The sequence below is a fragment of the Calliphora vicina genome, chromosome X (genome assembly GCF_958450345.1).
Source record: "Calliphora vicina chromosome X, idCalVici1.1, whole genome shotgun sequence".
NCBI classification, from domain to species: Eukaryota; Metazoa; Arthropoda; class Insecta; order Diptera; family Calliphoridae; genus Calliphora; species Calliphora vicina.
This window is the reverse complement of record NC_088785.1, coordinates 4,425,433-4,444,032: the sequence shown is the minus strand read 5'-3', so window position 1 is coordinate 4,444,032 and position 18,600 is coordinate 4,425,433. Positions and strand designations below refer to the sequence as shown.

Below are 18,600 nucleotides of genomic sequence, written 5' to 3'. Positions count from 1 at the left end.
TTTCTTTTTTTATTTGTGTGCGTAAGTAAAAAATTATCAAAGAAAGCATTAACCGATGCGTGATTGCTTTTTTACTGCATTCAAAATACTCATTGGCGCCATTTTGAAATAGTATACACAGTAAGCATTTTGTATGCCGGCATTATGAAACAGTATACTTTGTTCAAATACAAAGCAACTAACATATTGGAAGTCAGCCAAAGTTTCAATATTTGGTAAAACAAATTTGTGCTACTTGTTTAAAGTTTTAGAAAGGTACCATGACTTTTGAGACTGAATTTTTGAAGTTATTTTATGTTTGATATAATGTTTATATATTTTTGTTAATACTGTTGAATTTGTTTGTGTTTTTATTTTGCATAATAGAAGAATGCATAAATATGTTAAGTTATTTTGTTTATTTGATCCAAATATTTTATATTTTAACAAGTTTTTAAATACAAATTAGTGAGGTACGAAGAGTTTTGTGAGTCAATGTACATGCGAATTCACTAATTTTTTTATATGGAGTTTGAAATAAATGCGTACCGGCGAATATTTTTTATACGTGTAGTTTGACATTATCGCGTGCTATTTCTATAATCAGCTGTGCTGCCGATGGATGACACCTTATTAATTGCACCTTGAACTTAATGTAGTTTAGATAATGTAGAATTAATGTAGATTTAGATGTATAGTGAGGGCTTTACTTATTTATGTAAAAAATAAATATTTTGTTAATACGATTAGAAAATGTAAATATTTAAATATAAAAACAAGCTTTGACAACTGTTAAAACAAAAAACAAGTAAGAGTGTTGCAGTATTATTATACCCTTCACCTTCGTGAGAAGGGTATATATAAGTTTGTCATTCCGTTTGTAATTTCCAAAATATAATTTTCCGACCCTATAAAGTATATATATTCTGGATCCTTATAGATAGCGGAGTCGATTAAGCCATGTCCGTCTGTCTGTTAAATAGGAAACTTCTCGAAAGCATGTTTGACAGAATTATTGAAGGTTTGGATCCCGAAGATATCTGGGGTCTTCAGAAAATTGATTTCAACAGACAGACAGGCGGACAAGGCTTAATCGACTCCGCTATCTATAAGGATACAGAATATATGTATATACTTTATAGCAAGGCGAATCTAATAAGGTGACGTCGAAAAGCAAGCTGACTATTTATTGCTCGATTTGTTTTTTCACTTCTAGCTGTCAAAGTTTGTTTACATTCTTTAATACGTTTTAAAGGTGTATAAAAGTGAAAAAGGTCTTTATATACAAATTAAAATATTTTTTATAAAGACCTTAAGCTTTAATAATTATTATATTAAAGTTAAATAAAAAGGTGAAATCGACATTTCGCTTTGGTGTCGATTCGGTTGGTTGGCCGGGCTTCATATACGATCTCTTACGCTTCGGTTTATCGTAATGGATCCATTTTTCATCGCAAGTAATGATTCGGTGCAAACATGATTTTCTTTTAAAGCGTTCAAGCAGTAGTTCAGACATACAAAATTGTCTTTCAAGGTCTCTCGGCTTCAATTTGTATGATATCCAATTTCCCTGTTTTTATATGAATCCTGCTGCTTGCAATCGTTTGAAATTGCTGATTGAGTAGCTCCCAATGATTTTGCAAGCTCTTGTTGAGTTTGACAACATTCTTCAAGGAGTAACGCCTCCAATTCATGGTCTTCAAACTTTTTTGGCTGGCCTGAGCGATCTTTGTCTTCCGTTTCAAAATCACTTCAGAAAAAGAGGCAACCAATTGAAAATTTATATAATTCTCGATTAAAAATGTTCGTAAAATTATTAGAATTTTTAAATGTTTATTTATTTACAATTATTTTAATAATACCACAATATTTATTGTTTTTATTTTAGAAGAAAACTTCAGAAAACTTTTTTACTTATTTTACACTTTTTGCAGTCAGCTGTTCTTAAGCTGTTTGACAGCTAGCAAATAATTTTACAAAAATAAAGAAAATGTTATTTTTGCATAGTTGTATTTGTTGTAGAATTGGGTATACCTGTAAATAAATTTGCCTTGACTTTATAGGGTCAGAAAATTATATTGTAGAAATTACAAACGGAATGACAAACTTATATATACCCTTCTCACGAAGATGAAGGGGATAATAATCAGCTGTTTGACTGGCTCCACCTTATATAAATTTGCCTTGGTGTATAGATTTCATAGTAGATTGTATGGTGTAATGATATACAAGGTGAAATTAATCAAACAGCTGATTATTTTTCGCTCGAGTTTGTTTACAACATTCATCTTGTCAAAAATTTTGTTTACTGTAATTTGTATACATTAAGCAGCTGTTTTTGACACTATAAAAGTTGTTTTTGTATTGTTGTATTTATTGCCGTAACGCATACACCTTATAATCATTACGCCATGGTAGATTGTTTTAAATGGCCGACATTTTATGTCAGACATAGTTGTGCGAACATTTCTTCTGACATGAAAGAAATTGTTTGACCGTCACCCAAGTATTTATATGGGCGACTAAAAAATAAACGCAAAATATACAATACTGTTAAATAGGGGTGATTTCTTGTTTGTATTTTCCTGATTACCGTTATTCAGATTGTGCGCTGTCAATTGCAAAAATATTTTTTTGTATTTTAGTATAAGAAAAAAAAAATAAATGAACATATAAAGAAATGAAAATGGTTAGAAAACAATATTAAAAAATAAACAAGTTTAAAACAAAATAGTAGACCAAATCTTGCCATTTGGAAAAACTGTAAGTGATTATTGAATGGATTAAAGTAATAATTAAAATATGCTATATGTGTATAAGATTATGTGTGATGTAAAAAAAAAGCATTTTGTTTCAGTTTGTATTGCATTAATTATTGGGTATTATTTAAAATATACAACATAAATGAATTAATAATTTTACATGTTTAGTGAAATATTTTAATGTTTGTACGCTATAACTGCAAAACTAAAAAGTGTACAAGTAATGGTATCAGTAAGGCAAATCGACTATTTTTGTTCGGTGGTGAAAGAAATGGTAGAATTTTTCGGCGGGGGTGGAGGCTTACCTGTTAAACACCGAGTTTTTCCCGGTATAAAAATTGTTTCGGCTGAGCCGAAATTAAATAACATATAATATTTTTGTTTGTTTTTTTTTTCAAATATTAGCATGTATTGCTATCCCAACAATGCTTATTTTAAAGTACACCACCATAGTGAGGTGCTGATGTTTGTAACTCCCAAAAATATTAGTCTAACACCCACCTTAATCGACTCAGAATCATTTTCTGATTTAACGATGTACGTCCATGCCTGGATGCCTGTCCATGTAAACCTTGTGAGCAATTTTGAAAACATTTCGGTAAAATTTGGTGCATACATTTGCTTCAGCGCAATGACGAAGCCTATTGAAACTGGCAGAAATTGGTCCATTATTTCACGTAGCTCCCATTCAAATGTCCTGCCGAAATTAGACTTTATCGGTCATAACTGTTTACTGGACCGATCCTCTCGAAATTATTACTGTATGTTCATTTATATCTAGAAGTAAATTGTTATTATGGAATATCTGGAGAACTATAATTGTGTGTATATAGTTTGTCTGAAAATATGCGCTATTATAAATTGTTAATTTCGAATATCTGAAGAACTATAATATTAAAGGATTTTACGATTAAATTTCGTATCACTATATGAAGTTTGGCTGAAAATGGGCGGGATTGGATTCGTGGACGCGGCACCTATCATACAAAGTAAATAGTTATTTTCGAATATCTGGAGAACTATAATTGTAAAAGTATTCAAATTTTATACGAATCAAGTCTAACCAAACATGGTTGGTATCGGAACAGTAAAAGTAAATAATCATTTCAAAATATTTTGAGAACTATAATTGCAAGATTCTTTCACAGAAAGAATTATTGCTAAAATATTTTCTAACAATGGCCTGTCTGAAAATAATTGTTTTTGTTTGATTTTTATTTGAATACAACACTTGGGATAAAACAACAACACAAGCAAGCAAATAAGTGTGTTTGTTGTTATCATGTGCATATTACTCTCATTCGGTAATTTCGTTTGCATGCGTGTTTTTAACATGAGTTGATATAATTCTCATTTGGTTAAAATATTTTTTAAATAACTAGTTTTGTTTTTGTCGAAGACTTTGCAAAAATTGTATGATGTATGATAAACATCTAAAAACATTAAACATTGTTTTAGATGTTTATTTATTATTCAGGGTTATTCCTGTTCTCACTTTCACCATTCACCTTATTTTTGAAAGCACAATTACAACGATAGTATCTAATTTTCTCAGAATTTCTTATTAGAAATGTTTACACGTAATTTGTTTCACCTTAATTATATAATTTTCGAAATTTTATATTATATTGTTGTAATTATGCTTTCAAAAATAGGGTGAATGGTGAAAGTGAGAACAGGAATAGCCATGATTATTTTCTTTACTTAGCTTTTTCTTTCCTTATTTGTAGTTTTTTTCTTTATTTTCCTATTTTGTCTTCTCAAAGAGCTTATTCTTGAAAAATCTTACGCGAAAGAAGAAACCACGGGAAAACATACGTCAATGTAAAGGGTAATGTTGTGCCGAATAGAAAATTTAGACCTCTGTTGTTTGACTGGTGACAGGAAGCACCACTTGTATTCCAAAAAAGTATTTTTCAGACATATTGGTCTTTGGGGACGTATAATCAGAGAATATTGTTTATTGGATCATTGATTTCCATCAAACACCCAGAAAAGCCCCGTGAGCGAAAATTTCAAGCTGTCTATTATGTAGAATACGAGTGCAAGTTTGCCAAAATTGCTTCCTACAGAGCATTTTCGTCAAAACTGTTCTGAGGTAAAAATTAGAGTGTCCTAATAGTGTCTTTTGTGACAAGCGACGATCAGGTGGAGGTAAAAATAGACTGACAGAAAAATGTAATTCAACTTGTAAAATACCACATAAATAGCATTCCCAATTACGAAATTCACTATTGCAGGAGGGATACAAGCTGCAAGTATTTTCATGCTGAGTTATCCCTGACACAAATGTATAAATTATATTGTGATAAATATAAATCCGAGTCAATCATCATCTCTGCGTACACAAATGTTTTCAAGAGTAAGATGCTTTTTTATCGATAACTTAACATCTTTTGCAGCCATGAACATGAACTTTAAGAAGTCTACACTTGACACTTGTTCTACACGCGACATGAAGCATTACCTGCTCCCAAATTGCATCGTGTTTATTTAAACATATAATAATCGCAATGTTTATATTGGCTCTTGAAATTAATCAAACATTAGAAACTATCGATCATAAATTTCTTGAACCTGGACATACACACATGGAATGCGATGTTGATAACTCAGTGATAGAATGAAAAAGAAAAATATCTAATGCTCAAATACACCATCCGCATGATTTGTACAATTTTGTAAGATGTCAGATCAGAAGAATTTTTTTACATCAACTCTTCTATTAAGAACAAAGTTGATGTGGAGAACTACAAATGAAGATAGGGAAAGATTCGTTTGGAAAAATATTAGGTGGTTAAGATTTACAAAGACAAATTTTGCTAAAATTCTATACATAACATCATTAGATGTAAATGCTTCATTTCGAACGTTAAACTTGCTGTGGGAACAAACTAAATTAAAAAAGAAGAAATGCTTATGTTAAACGAAGATGTTAAAATCAGCTAGAAAAAGGATCTCCTGGATTAACTTCCATTTATAAATCCATGTTTTCATCCTTTTTATAAAAGTTTTCCTGAAACCTGTACCTCTATGGAAAAACATCCAGATTTAGTTGAAGATGTGTCAGAAATAGAATAACTTATGCTCTGTATTTATCTCTTTATTTAATTACATAAATTACTTGTTTTAATTTTTTCCAAAAAGACGTTATTTTAAGTTGATGAATTTGTAAAATATTATTTTTTAATAAATAATAAATATGTAATAACAGCTTAACTCAACATATGCCAAGCAACAATCAAAACACTTATTTTCAACAAACGTCGTTGCAAAAGTCCTTGAAATATCTATCATTAGATATCCATATTGTCTATATTAATGACTTAGTAATCCAAATATACAGTGAACCTCAAAAGTGAGTATACACCAAAAAATATTTTAATTTTTTTTAAGACAATGAAAATCCTAAAATTTATACATCAATTATAATATTAATGTTTCGGTTTGTTGGAGATTGAGTTGAATAACAGATTCGGTTGTGAAAAAAAAAATTTAAGTCGGACTATCATGAAAATGATCCTAAAAAAATCAAAAAATTCGCGGGTGTTTACTCACTTTTGAGGCTGTGTGTAGGTCAAAAATCGAAGTTGTCCTGGTTTTTTCCTCATATCTCAGCCATTTGTGGACCGATTTTGCTGATTTTAAACAGGAAAGCATGTCTGACAGAATTATTGAAGATTTGGATCCCGAAAATATCTGGGGTCTTCAGAAAATTGATTTCAACAGACAGACGGACATGGCTTAATCGACACCGCTATCTATAAGGATCAGGATATATATACTTAATAGGGTCGGATAATTATATTGTGGATATTACAAACGGAATGACAAACTTATATATACCCTTCTCACGAAGGCGAAGGGTATAATAACCATATACGGACACCAAAAAAAAAACCGTGTCTCCCGGTTTTTTCCCCGGTTCAGGTCCATAGGTAGCGAACCGTTCAAAATTCAAGGAAACAATCAACTTTATGACAAGGGCAACTTTGCCATTATTTTCTTCGGAGTAAGTAAATATGTATCTTAAATTTAGAATAAAATATATTTTTGTGTTTCAACGACATTTTCGTTAACACATAAAAATAGATAACCTAGAGAAACCTTTGATAATCTTAAAAATATTTATTTATTATTTATCTTTACACTAACCTATTTTTTTAATAATTCAGCCTAATTTTGTCCCGAGTAATTGGTTAAACCACGAAAATCCAGGAAAAACTAAAATAACAACTTCTCCGGCGGGAAATCTTTAGAGAAAAAGGCTAATTTTTGAAAATTAAATAAAAAATTAGTAAATTTTTTAAGTAAATTAAAACATATTATGTGCACGTAATTCGTATAACTTTATTTAAACTATAAAATAAACTATAAACAAGAACAAAATATTTAATATTTAGTGTAAGGAGTGAGATCGAAAAATTCTTAACACACGTTTTTCATTACATTTTTTAACCCAAGTATTATTTGAATTTTTTTTTGATCAAGTTACCTTTGAAAAACATGTCAGTTATTATGTGTAATGTCAATTATATTAATTTTTTGTTAATCTGATTAAAATGAGTGACCAGAAAAAAGTGCGTACTGAAATTATTAAATATTTTCAACAAAACCCAACTTGGTCTTACAAAAAGTTGGCCAAGCATACAAAGGTCTGCCGTCAAACTGTTTCCAATGTTATTAAACAGTACCGGGAGAACTTGTCAGTTGATAGAAAACCTGGTTCAGGTAGAAGGAATGGTCCACATGATGTTTCTAAAGCCAAAAAAATAGAACGCATTTTCAAAAGAGCTCCCAACACATCCGGTAGGAAAGCAGCCCGGTTAGCTCAGTGCTCGGACTATTTGGTACGAAAAGTTAAAGCTAATGCAGGTTTAAAAACATACAAGGCTCAAAAAGTTCCTGACAGGAACGCTACTAAAAATTTAGAGGCCAAAAACAGAGCACGGAAATTGAAGTCAAGTTAATATTGTCAGGGAAAGTGCCAAAAAGCTGCTAAAAACACAAATAAAAGTAATATGAAAACAATAATATTCACAAAACTAATAAATTATATACTTAACTTTCATTAACTTCAGAAACAAATCATTTGTTTTGCATTGTTTTATAAATTTTATTTTTTAATGATTCCAATTTATAAATCCAATGTAAACGCAAAAATAACACTAAAAATCAAATAAAATAAATGTCAAAAACTTCTGAACTGTCAAATTTAAAAAAGGAGTTGTATAAAAACAAAAATAAAGAAAAAAATCAAAAATATAACAAGAAAAAAAAGATAATTTAAGTGCATAGTTAACTAAAACCTTAGAGAAACCGAAGCGGTTATAAGTAAACTTATTGGTGCCCTCTACTGAAAGTGAGCTAATTAACAGTAGCAAGTATAAAAGTGTACAGTGCGTGAAAAAATTAAGGTAACAATAAACAAAATTGAAAAAATTTAAAAAGATGCTTATATCTTAAAAAAATATATATTTTATAAAAATATCATTATTTAGTTAAAATTGAGTTAAATTAAAATTTAAATCCAAAAAATTAATGAAAATCCCCAAAAAAAAACGAAAATGATTTTTCACATAAAAAACCGATTCCTGAAGATTACGAACTGAAAGATCTTTCAGCGTTGGAGTTCCAGTACTCATACTAATGTAAGTGACTTGTTTTGTTTTATTTCCTAAATTATCTAAACGATTATTGGCCAAGTTACTAACGAATTTAGTTATTTTGAGTTTTTATAAAAAAATCGATTTTTGTTCAGAAATATGATTGATCACAGATCGAGCTCCTTTTCTTCATTAAACTCTTATTGGTCAAGTTATTAGTTTTTATAAAAAAATCTATTTTTGTTCAGAAATATGATTGATCACAGATCGAGCTCCTTTTCTTGATTAAACGCTTATTGGCCAAGTTATTAGCGAATTTAGATATTTTGAGTTTTTATAAAAAATGATAGATTTTTGGCCAGAATATGAGTGATCACAGATCGATCTCTTTTCCTTGATTAAAGGCTTATTGGCCAAGTTATTAGCGAATTTAGATATTTTTGTTCAGAAATAGGATTGATCACAGATCGAGCTCCTTTTCTTGATTAAACGCTTATTGGCCAAGTTATTAGCGAATTTAGATATTTTGAGTTTTTATAAAAAAAATCGATTTTTGTTCAGAAATATGAGTGATCACAGATCGAGCTCCTTTTCTTGATTAAACGCTTATTGGCCAAGTTATTAGCGAATTTAGATATTCTGAGCTTTTATATAAAATGATAGATTTTTGGCCAGAATATGAGTGATCACAGATCGAGCTCTTTTTCTTGATTAAAGTCTTATTGGCTAAGTTATTAGCGAATTTAGATATTCTGAGATTTTATGTAAAAAATTGATTTTTGGTCAGAAATATGAGTGATCAGAGATCGAGCTCTTTTTCTTGATTAAACGCTTATTGGCCAAGTTATTAACGAATTTAGATATTTGGAGTTTTTATATACAAAAATAGATATTTGTTTAGAAATATGAGTGATCACAGATCGAGCTCCTTTTCTTGATTAATTAATCGCTTATTGGATATTTTGAAACGCTTATTGGATAAGTTATTAGCGAATTTAGATATTTTGAGTTTCTGAGATTTTAGATGTATCGAAAATAAATGGGCCTGGTAAATTTTTCATACGAATTTTACTACGAACATTTAAAAACAAATTAGCCATTTTTCCTTCAGTAAAAAGTTTAATTGGATAACTACGAACATTTAACAAAAATATTAGCCATATCGATGCAGCCGTTTTCCAATTTTAGATAAATCAAAAAAAGTAGGCATAAATGCCCAATTTTTCTTTCCGTAAAAACCTAAGTTGGACTAGGACGAACATTTCCAAAAAAAATTGTCCGAATCGGTCCAGGTGTTCTCAACTGATGCAATTACCAACGAACGATCATTCGGCTATTATAGCCTGTATGTTTAACCTGTATTGTATCCGAACCGACTGGTTTCGAAACTCATAGTAGACACGTAATTTTTTTTTTATTAAATAATCGAAAATTAACTTTAAATTATACAGTGTTTGGTGCGTTTTAGGTTGCAACTGTTTGTTATTGCAATAATTTTGCCATTGACAGTCTTCAAGGTCTCTAATTACATCATTAAGCTAGTTTGTATGGGATGAACTCGTCATTTTCTTATGTAGATGGTAGTGCTGGATCTGAACTATCTAATTGGTAACACATACTTGGGGTTGAGTGGCCTGGGGCGTATTTCACTAAGCTACAAGTTCACAATTACAAGTGTATTTGCCTGTAAAATTGTGAATAATTGTGTTTTATCAAAATACAATTACAAGTTTGTAGCTACAAGTGAATTTTACAAGTCACAAGTCATACTTCTACAAGTGGTTTTGTTTCACAAAACTAAATTTGCACTTGTAAACTCGTAGAATTGTAAAAAAAAATTTCGACCAATGAAATAAAATTTGATTTTTAACTGTTAAATAATAAAAATTTGTTCAAATAAACACAAAATCCAAACATTTTAATATTAAGTAGCATTTTGTTACCTTAATATGGAAAGGCCCTAACTCGTGTTTTTTTAAGTCGAGATTTATTGGCTAAATATGATGTATGTGTGGACCATTTATGGAAATAATACTTTCTTACATTTTTTTTTTTGCGTTCCGGAATAGCCACTCTGGAAATCTAATCATATATAGGCAATTCTAAATTAGTACTCATAATTGCAAAAGTATTTATTTTTATCGCTCCCGCACATTTTCCGAGAGATTGGGTCTAAAAAATATGAAATATTATTAAAATGTGTTATATTGCGTTTTTATAGGATATTTTAGCATTTTGAGTAATAATAAATAAGGATTTTAAAATTAATATCACAATATATATGTACAAGAACTTGTAATTGTAGAAATTGTAGTTTACAAGTGCAAAAAGCTACAAATGTTGTTAAAATTTTAATGAAACACAATTCATCAGCAGTTGTAAGAATTAGATATGTAATTGTAACTTGTAAACTTGTAGAATTGTAGTTTAGTGAAGATGAAAGCACTTGACTACAGCCTGTTTTTAACTTGTAAGCTGAATAACTCTAATATTTATGTAGGTTAACCCTAAGATTTTTTAACCCAATAGATTTATGCTACGTATTAAGCCAATTATTCTATTTCGTGAGAGATCAGTTACTTCCCCGGGGCCATAAAAGCCTTCCGAGCCATTTAGTTCTGCACGTAGCCAGCGCACAGTGGTCCAAATGCTCAATATAGCCGGAAAAAAGTCTTTTGTAAAGCCGTATCGACATAAAACTTTGTACGTTTATATATTTCATCAGTATAAACAATCTGAGAAAAAAAAATTGTTTTTGGACATGAATGTGTGTTTTTGTATGAACATTTTTTCTCTGTGGGTTTGTTTGAAGCCTATAAACGGCGAAACTGCTGGACCGATTTTCCTGAAATTTTCACACCGTCTTTCTGTATGTGTGGAAGGAATTAAAGGATGCCATTCATTAAAAAATTTGAAGTGGTCGAACTGCCACGCCAACCTTAAAAATAAAAGTACAGCTCCTTCCTTGTAATTGACATGTTAAACTCTAAATGAAATAAAAATCGTTGAGGCAAAAAGTGGCAGCTAATTTTTTACACATTAAAAAGCAACATATATATAGATGACGACAACATAAAAACTAAAGCTTAACTCTGTTAAATTACCATTTGAAATTCTAATTGAATTTGGGCATTGAACAAAAATTTCACATTTAACACACACATGTAAACAAAACATATTTTATGAAAAATTTAAACAGTGATTTTCACTCTTACCTTTGTTATATTAATTACACAAACAATTTTTTTTTTTAATTGTTCTTATTATTTTTTGACGACAATTTCACTTGCACTGTTAAATGTCGCTTGAGATATTAATTTTTTAACAAGTAGCAATTACTTGTTTTTGTAGCAATGTACCAATGCTAGCGTAGCTATTTAAAGAAAATAAAATATGCCATATGCCATACAAAAAATTAGCTTTTGAAACATTTAAAAAAATGACTTTTTTCCGGCTAGATTTAGCATTTGGACCACTGTGCAGCGTTGGACAGTCGCATATAACATGTTCAGAGGTTTCGGCATGAAGTTTACAAAGCCTGCACTATTCATTCTCAACATTATCTAAAATAAATTGGTGATACTTTAAACCAGTGTCCGGTGAATAATAGTAATTATTCTCAAGTCACCCATACGGAGCGAAAGCAATGACTAGGATCTACGTCTGGATAGAGTAATGTACCGTTTGGACTGTCTTAGCCCCTGTAAATTATCCCAAAATCTGGCAAATTCCAATTCAACGCAAGAACGAATACGTTTCATTGTGTATCCACGTGGAATTCTGTAGAATGGTTCAGGACCTATAAACGAACGTGACGCTCCTGTTTCCAAGACAATCAGCGCGTTCCTTGCCAGCATGACCTTCATGGCCAGGTACCCAGCACAATGTGAGTTCATTGTGTGCACCGAGTTCATTCAAGGATGTCCAGCAGTCCATAACAACACCAGACAAATATCTTAGTAGTCCTTAATCTCCTTTTTAAACATTCGTTGAAAATTTCCACCTGAAATATTAATGGGAATGTATCCATTCTGCCACCATGGTATAGGGACCCTAAACATTCTATGCATATACATGGTGACCTATAGTCCGATATTACAATACTAGGATCTATTTCAAAGATGCCAAGAATGCGCATGTGCCCAACCAGATATCCCGGCATTACACGGGATATCCCCGGTAGTCTGGATGCACCCAAAGCATGAGTGGGACAGGTAATAAAGACACAGATGATATACATTGTCAAGTAATGCTCTCGCGGTCATCTATTTCACCTTTTTCCACCATGCCAATGCAGCATATGTTATTATTGGCCTAATTACCGTAATAAAACAACAGTAAATCATCTTCGGTTTTACCAAAAAGTCGCTGGCAGACATATATTGCCCAAGTAGCTTTTTTGACAGTTTTGGATAAATGAGTATTCCAAGTGAGAGTCCTATCAAGTGTACCCCAAGATATTTTACATCCTTAGAAAACCCTATAGATGAGCAGCCATTCAATGTAGGCTCTATGAGTATAATAACACTCCATTCGATAAATGGTGCAAGAATAGTCTTGGATGGTTTAATGGTCAGCCCCCTTTCCAAGCACCACTTGGGGGTTAGATTTAGAGCAGTCTGCATCCTTTCCGATATCGTTACGTAACGATATGTGCGGAATCCTAAGTTGTTAAGTTCTTCCAGAAGTTAATAATATATAGATAACTAGAGTCCACAATAAAGGCGATAATACGCCACCTTGTGGTCATCCCCTAGTTGCTCTAATGGTGTTAGGTGATCCTCCTAAATCCAACTTAATATAGAATTATTAAGTTGGATTTAGAAGGATCACCACACAACAGCATTTCCAAAATCCATTTCCTTATAATGTAAGGAATCCCATTTTCTAAGCAGTGCTACGCAGTGACATATTGTCGAAGATACTCTGATTGACAATGAACGTACAAAATGATATGTAATTTGCACCTATGGCCTTCTTGATTAGCTTAGTCACATGATGAAGGCAGTCACCGTAGATTTACCAGGTTGATAAGCTAACTGGAGGAGGTGTATTGGATTCATCAAGTATATATTGGATCAAAATATGTATCCCTTATATAACTTTCAAGTAGTTTGTCCATCGTTTTCAAGATTTGCCCCCAGCCTTAAGTATAAAGACCACTTTAATCTCTCGCCAATACGTTGGCACATGACACGCCAGTAGACTTGATTTGAAAATTATCGATAGTTGAGGGACAAAATATCACCTCCTTTTTGTTGAAAGCTTGGAAAAATTCCATATGTTCCTGGGGATTTGAATGGGCTAAATTTTCCGTTCTAAACCAAAGATTCTACCTATATATGAGATATATCTAAGACATTTACGTATTGTGTGCATTGTTTACAATACAAATCAAAATTAATGTCTCAAATAACGGGAGACTTACCCACAGATAGTGGACCTGTAAATGTATAACTGAGAATTCATAAATGCATTAGCTGATTTTTCAGCTAATGCATTTATGTTATATCTTAAAAGGTTAGCTGCCAGACGAAGATTGTCCAGGAAGATTCACTTTGTAGGTGCCAGAAAAGAGTTGAATGATCTAAGGTAGACGTGCGAGGATCAACTGAATGATCTGGTGTCATTCGCGGCATCAGTCAAAACCGAATTCAGCTTAATTCCATCTCACATCAGAGGTCTATGGGAAGCTGTTGTCAAGCAGGCCAGATACCTGCTTCTGCGAGCAGTAGTAAACGTCGAAGAAATGGAAACCATGCTCGCAGAAGTGGAGGCTGTGAACAGCCAACACATAGCTTCGCTGTCACTAGATCCCAACAACAGGGTAGAACTAACACCTCCACATCTGTTAATATGTGGTGGTATGCGTACGCCAGAATCAGAAGGCGTGAGTGGCAACGAGCTTACGTCTTGTAGACGATGGCGACTACTCTCCGGACTCAAGATGTTTTAGCAAGCTTGGTCCAAAGAATATATACAGAGTCTACAGCACAAGGTGAAATGGCATCAGCAAATTTCCAATCTGTAGGTCGGTGAGCTAGTGATAATTCATAAAGACAACCTGCCACCAAAGGAATGGTTGACCGGGCGGTTGACCGAAGACAAGGACGGCAAGGTCAGAGTGACAGAGATACACACAAAAACGGCGTATTTTTTGTATGTATCTCAGAAGCTCACATTATTGCCAATGAATTGAATTGCACCAGTTGGTTTTTACTTATCATTCGTTAATTTCCAAATGAAACATGTTTATAAAAATAGTAAATTGTATTTAAACATAACTCTAAACAAAACAATAATACTATGTGATCACTCACACTGTGATTGAAATTGGACGTGTTTTATTTTTACTCCGAGTTAATTCGTTATTTTAATGATTCTTTCGGAAAATAAATATAAATTGCACCTGTTTATTAATTACGCGAAAGGACGCTTTTATTTTAATAATATTATTAAATAAAAAATCAAAACAAGATCTAAAAGATAAATAAATAAAAATTCTTTATTTTTTCTTTCAACTTTGTGCATTAACTATTAAATATAGATCAAGAGTGTTAACTAAAGTATTTACAACTACTCTTTAATGCGTCTCTTTAACGAAAACAGTGAGCGAAGGTTAAGTGTAAACGGCAGAAATGCATACGTTACAGTTAATGCAGATGAAAAAAATATAAACAAAACAAACAGAAGAATAGATGACAGCTTGTTTTTAACCGCCAAGTCTGTTAACCGTGCTCGTTCTTGTTCCCCCGCATTGTCAGCTGTTAATCTGGAGTTACCAGAAAATAAAAATATTTTACTTACGCCTGAAAGTATGCTAGCTATATCAGCTTCAGAAACGAAAACCACCACACCCTACACATAAAATTAACCCATTAAGCGGCGCTATACCCAACATTAGTCAACCATTAAATAAAGATAATAAATCCCATATACAGGTTGGAATGGACCGGTATGTTACAGTATTAAAACGGGCACGATGTCCCAAGTCTTCGAAAGCGGCACCCTTGGCTAATTTATATAAGGATAGTGAACCTGCTAGACTAAACAATGAAAATCGTTTTTCTATTCTGGAATGTGAAACAGATGAACCAGTAAATAAAATTAACTCTACAAATAGATAGAAAATAATTCAAATTCACTGGTTCAGAGCCTGATCTCATTAGTAGGAGTGAACTCTTTTTACGTTATCCCAATCAAGAAAGGCACGATCCATGAAACTAAAATACAGGTCAATAGTGAAATGAAATAAAAAATGAAATGTATATATTTATTTATATTAACGAATATTACATTAAACAATTTTTTTCGAAGTTAACCCTGCATCTCCTTTGGGTCAAAATGACCCAAAAACTGTATTATCGCCAAAATTCGGAAAAAATGCAAATTTTTCAGATATTTTAAAAATGTTGCTACTAAATAAATAATTTTGCAATTGAATAGAAAAGAATCGAAATGTATACGTAATTATCGCTGTAATGAGATATAAATGACAAAATTTGGTTAAAAAATGTTAAAGTTATTAGAAATTCGCCAGACCATTAACGTGTTTCAGGCCACTTGAACAAAAATTTTAGGAAAAAAAATTGACATATTTCGAGAAAAATTAAAATATTAGCTAATTTTTATCTAAAATATATCCGTATTTACTTGTGTATATGTTTTTGTCTTCGTAGGATACCGTTAACCTATTCACAGGTATGGCCAAAAAAATATTTTTTTTAACGGCTGTTTCAAATCTCCATTTTCAAATTTTTAAAAATTTTCTTAAACAAATTTCAGAATTTTTTGATCATCACATTGGAATTTATTGAGATCAAAATAGGGAATAAAAATATGAAAAAATTATGTCAATACATCTTACAGTTTTTCCGTACCTGCGATTTAAATTTTGCGATTTTCAAGAAAAACTAATTTTTTGCCCATATTTAGGCGAATGAGCCCAATTTCCTTACTGTTATAAATTTTAAGTAAAACTTATTCATAATATTATAATCCTGGTAATTTTAATTATGGTCTGAAAGTTTTACTAAAATCGGAAAACGATAACCTTAAAATCGTGAAGGTCAAAGGTAAAATTTTTCAATATGTGGAATTTCTAATGAAAAGATAGCGAAATGTTATATATTTTTGGGCCGATTTTAATGAAACTTGAGGAAAGTATAGCATAAAGTCCAGGATTTAAAATAACAGCACAAAAATGGAAATTAACCCCTAGCAGCACTTGGGGTCCAAATTACCCTCAACTTTAAAAATCACGAAAAACACAGCCATTTTGACCCCAAGTGCTCTTAAAGGATTAAATCCATTTTTGCACTGTTGTAGTAAATGTTAGACCCCAATGTATATTTTGCTCAAGTTTCATTAAAATCGGCCCAAAAATATATAACATTTCGCTATCTTTTCTTTAGAAATTCCAAATATTGAAAAATTTGACCTTTTACCTTCACGATTTAAGGTTATCGTTTTCCGATTTTATATTTAAAATTACAAGGACTATAATATTATGAATAGGTTTTACTTAAAATTTATAACATTAAGGAAATTGAGCTCATTCGCCTAAATATGGACAAAAAATTAGTTTTTCTTGAAAATCGCAAAATTTAAATCGCAATTACGGAAAAACTTTAAGAGGTATTGACATAATTTTTTCATATTTTTATTCCCTATTTTGATCTCAATAAATCCCAATGTGATGATCAAAAAATTCTGAAATTTCTTTAACAAAATTTTTAAAAATTTGAAAATGGAGATTCGAAACGGCCGTTAAAAAAAATATTTGTTTTTGGCCATACCTGCGAACAGGTTAACGATATCCTACGAAGACAAAAACTCGTACACAAGTAAATACGAATATATTTTAAATAAAAATTAGCTTATATTTTAATTTTTCTCGAAATATGTTAATTTTTTTTCCTAAATTTTTTGTTCAAGTGGCCTGAAACACGTTAATTGCCTGTCGAATTTGTAATAACTTTAACATTTTTTGTCATTTATATCTCATTACAATGATAATTACGTACATATTTCGATTCTTTTGCATTCAATTGCAAAATTATTTATTTAGTAGCAAAATTTTTAAAATATCTGAAAAATTTGCATTTTTTCCGAATTTTGGCGATATTACAGTTTTTGTCATTTTAACTCAAAGGAGATGCAGGGTTAACTTCCAAAAAAAAATTTTTAATGTAATATTCGTTAATATAAATAAATCTATACATTTCTAGATAACAATGCAGAAATTTAACGAGTTTCACCTATTTATTCCATATAAATAGTAAAATTTTGCAAATATCTGAACTTTGACCTCGATGAAATCGTCGTCCAGAAATCGTTGCCCGATTTGGCTCAAATTTTCAGCACTTAACTTTTAGGCCTAGTTTTTAAAAATCAACATGAAAGCAAATAGTTGCCAGATTTTTGACTGACATGACATTGCCAGATAGAAATTTTAATAATATGATGTATTCTTAACGCTTGCGAGGAAATTTTCAATGTTACCGCCATTTAAATTTTTTCCAATTAGGTGTATCTATTATTTTGAGCAGATGTGTATATTCTGGATCCTTATAGATAGCGGAGTCGATTAAGCCATGTCCGTCTGTCTGTCTGTCTGTCTGTCTGTCTGTCTGTCTGTCTGTCTGTCCGTCTGTCTGTCTGTCTGTCTGTCTCTCTGTCTGTCTGTTGAAATTAATTTTCTGAAGGCCCCATATATATGAGATCAAAATCAGTAATTTATTTGTTTATTTAATAAACAATTTGGAAGTTTTACATCATGGCAGCATGAATTTGTCGATCTTAACCAATCTTCTGTCTGTATGAGGCTTGATAATGTTAGCACATGTAGTCTGTTTATTTCCTTAGTTTTTATTATATTTTGAAAATAAAAAACTATTTTCACGTTTGCCACAAATGCAATGAAATGGACGCAATAATTTGTTTGCTATACTAAAAATTCAAAGAGGGGAAACAAATTTTAAAATTGTACCAAATGAGTCGCGGTAGTACCACGGTACTTTTGAAGGTCAAAATGTACCAAAAAAAAGTACAATTGTACCAACTTTAACATCCCTGGCACACATATTCTTATTATCTTTAAAAGAGCACAAATGTCTCATTTTTTTCAGAAATTCATTAAGCATTGTTGCTGGTTGGTTTTTGTACGAAGCATAGCAAACACACGCGTTTCAATTGCAATTGAACACAAAACAACAAAGTCAGAAATAAATAAAAAAATTGAGAGAATTTCG

The 18,600-nt window shown here is 31.3% G+C and overlaps 1 protein-coding gene across 3 annotated transcripts in view; it reads left to right on the top strand.

Annotated features, from left to right (window-relative positions):
* Positions 1-8,305: 8,305 nt before the first annotated feature.
* The window catches only part of dpr7 (defective proboscis extension response 7), a 129,225-nt gene continuing 118,930 nt past the window's right edge, over positions 8,306-18,600 (top strand). For all 3 annotated transcript variants that reach the window (XM_065514729.1, XM_065514728.1, XM_065514727.1), the window contains exon 1: positions 8,306-8,392. The gene's annotated coding sequence lies outside the window, so the exon portion shown is untranslated. The remainder of the gene's footprint in view (positions 8,393-18,600) is intronic.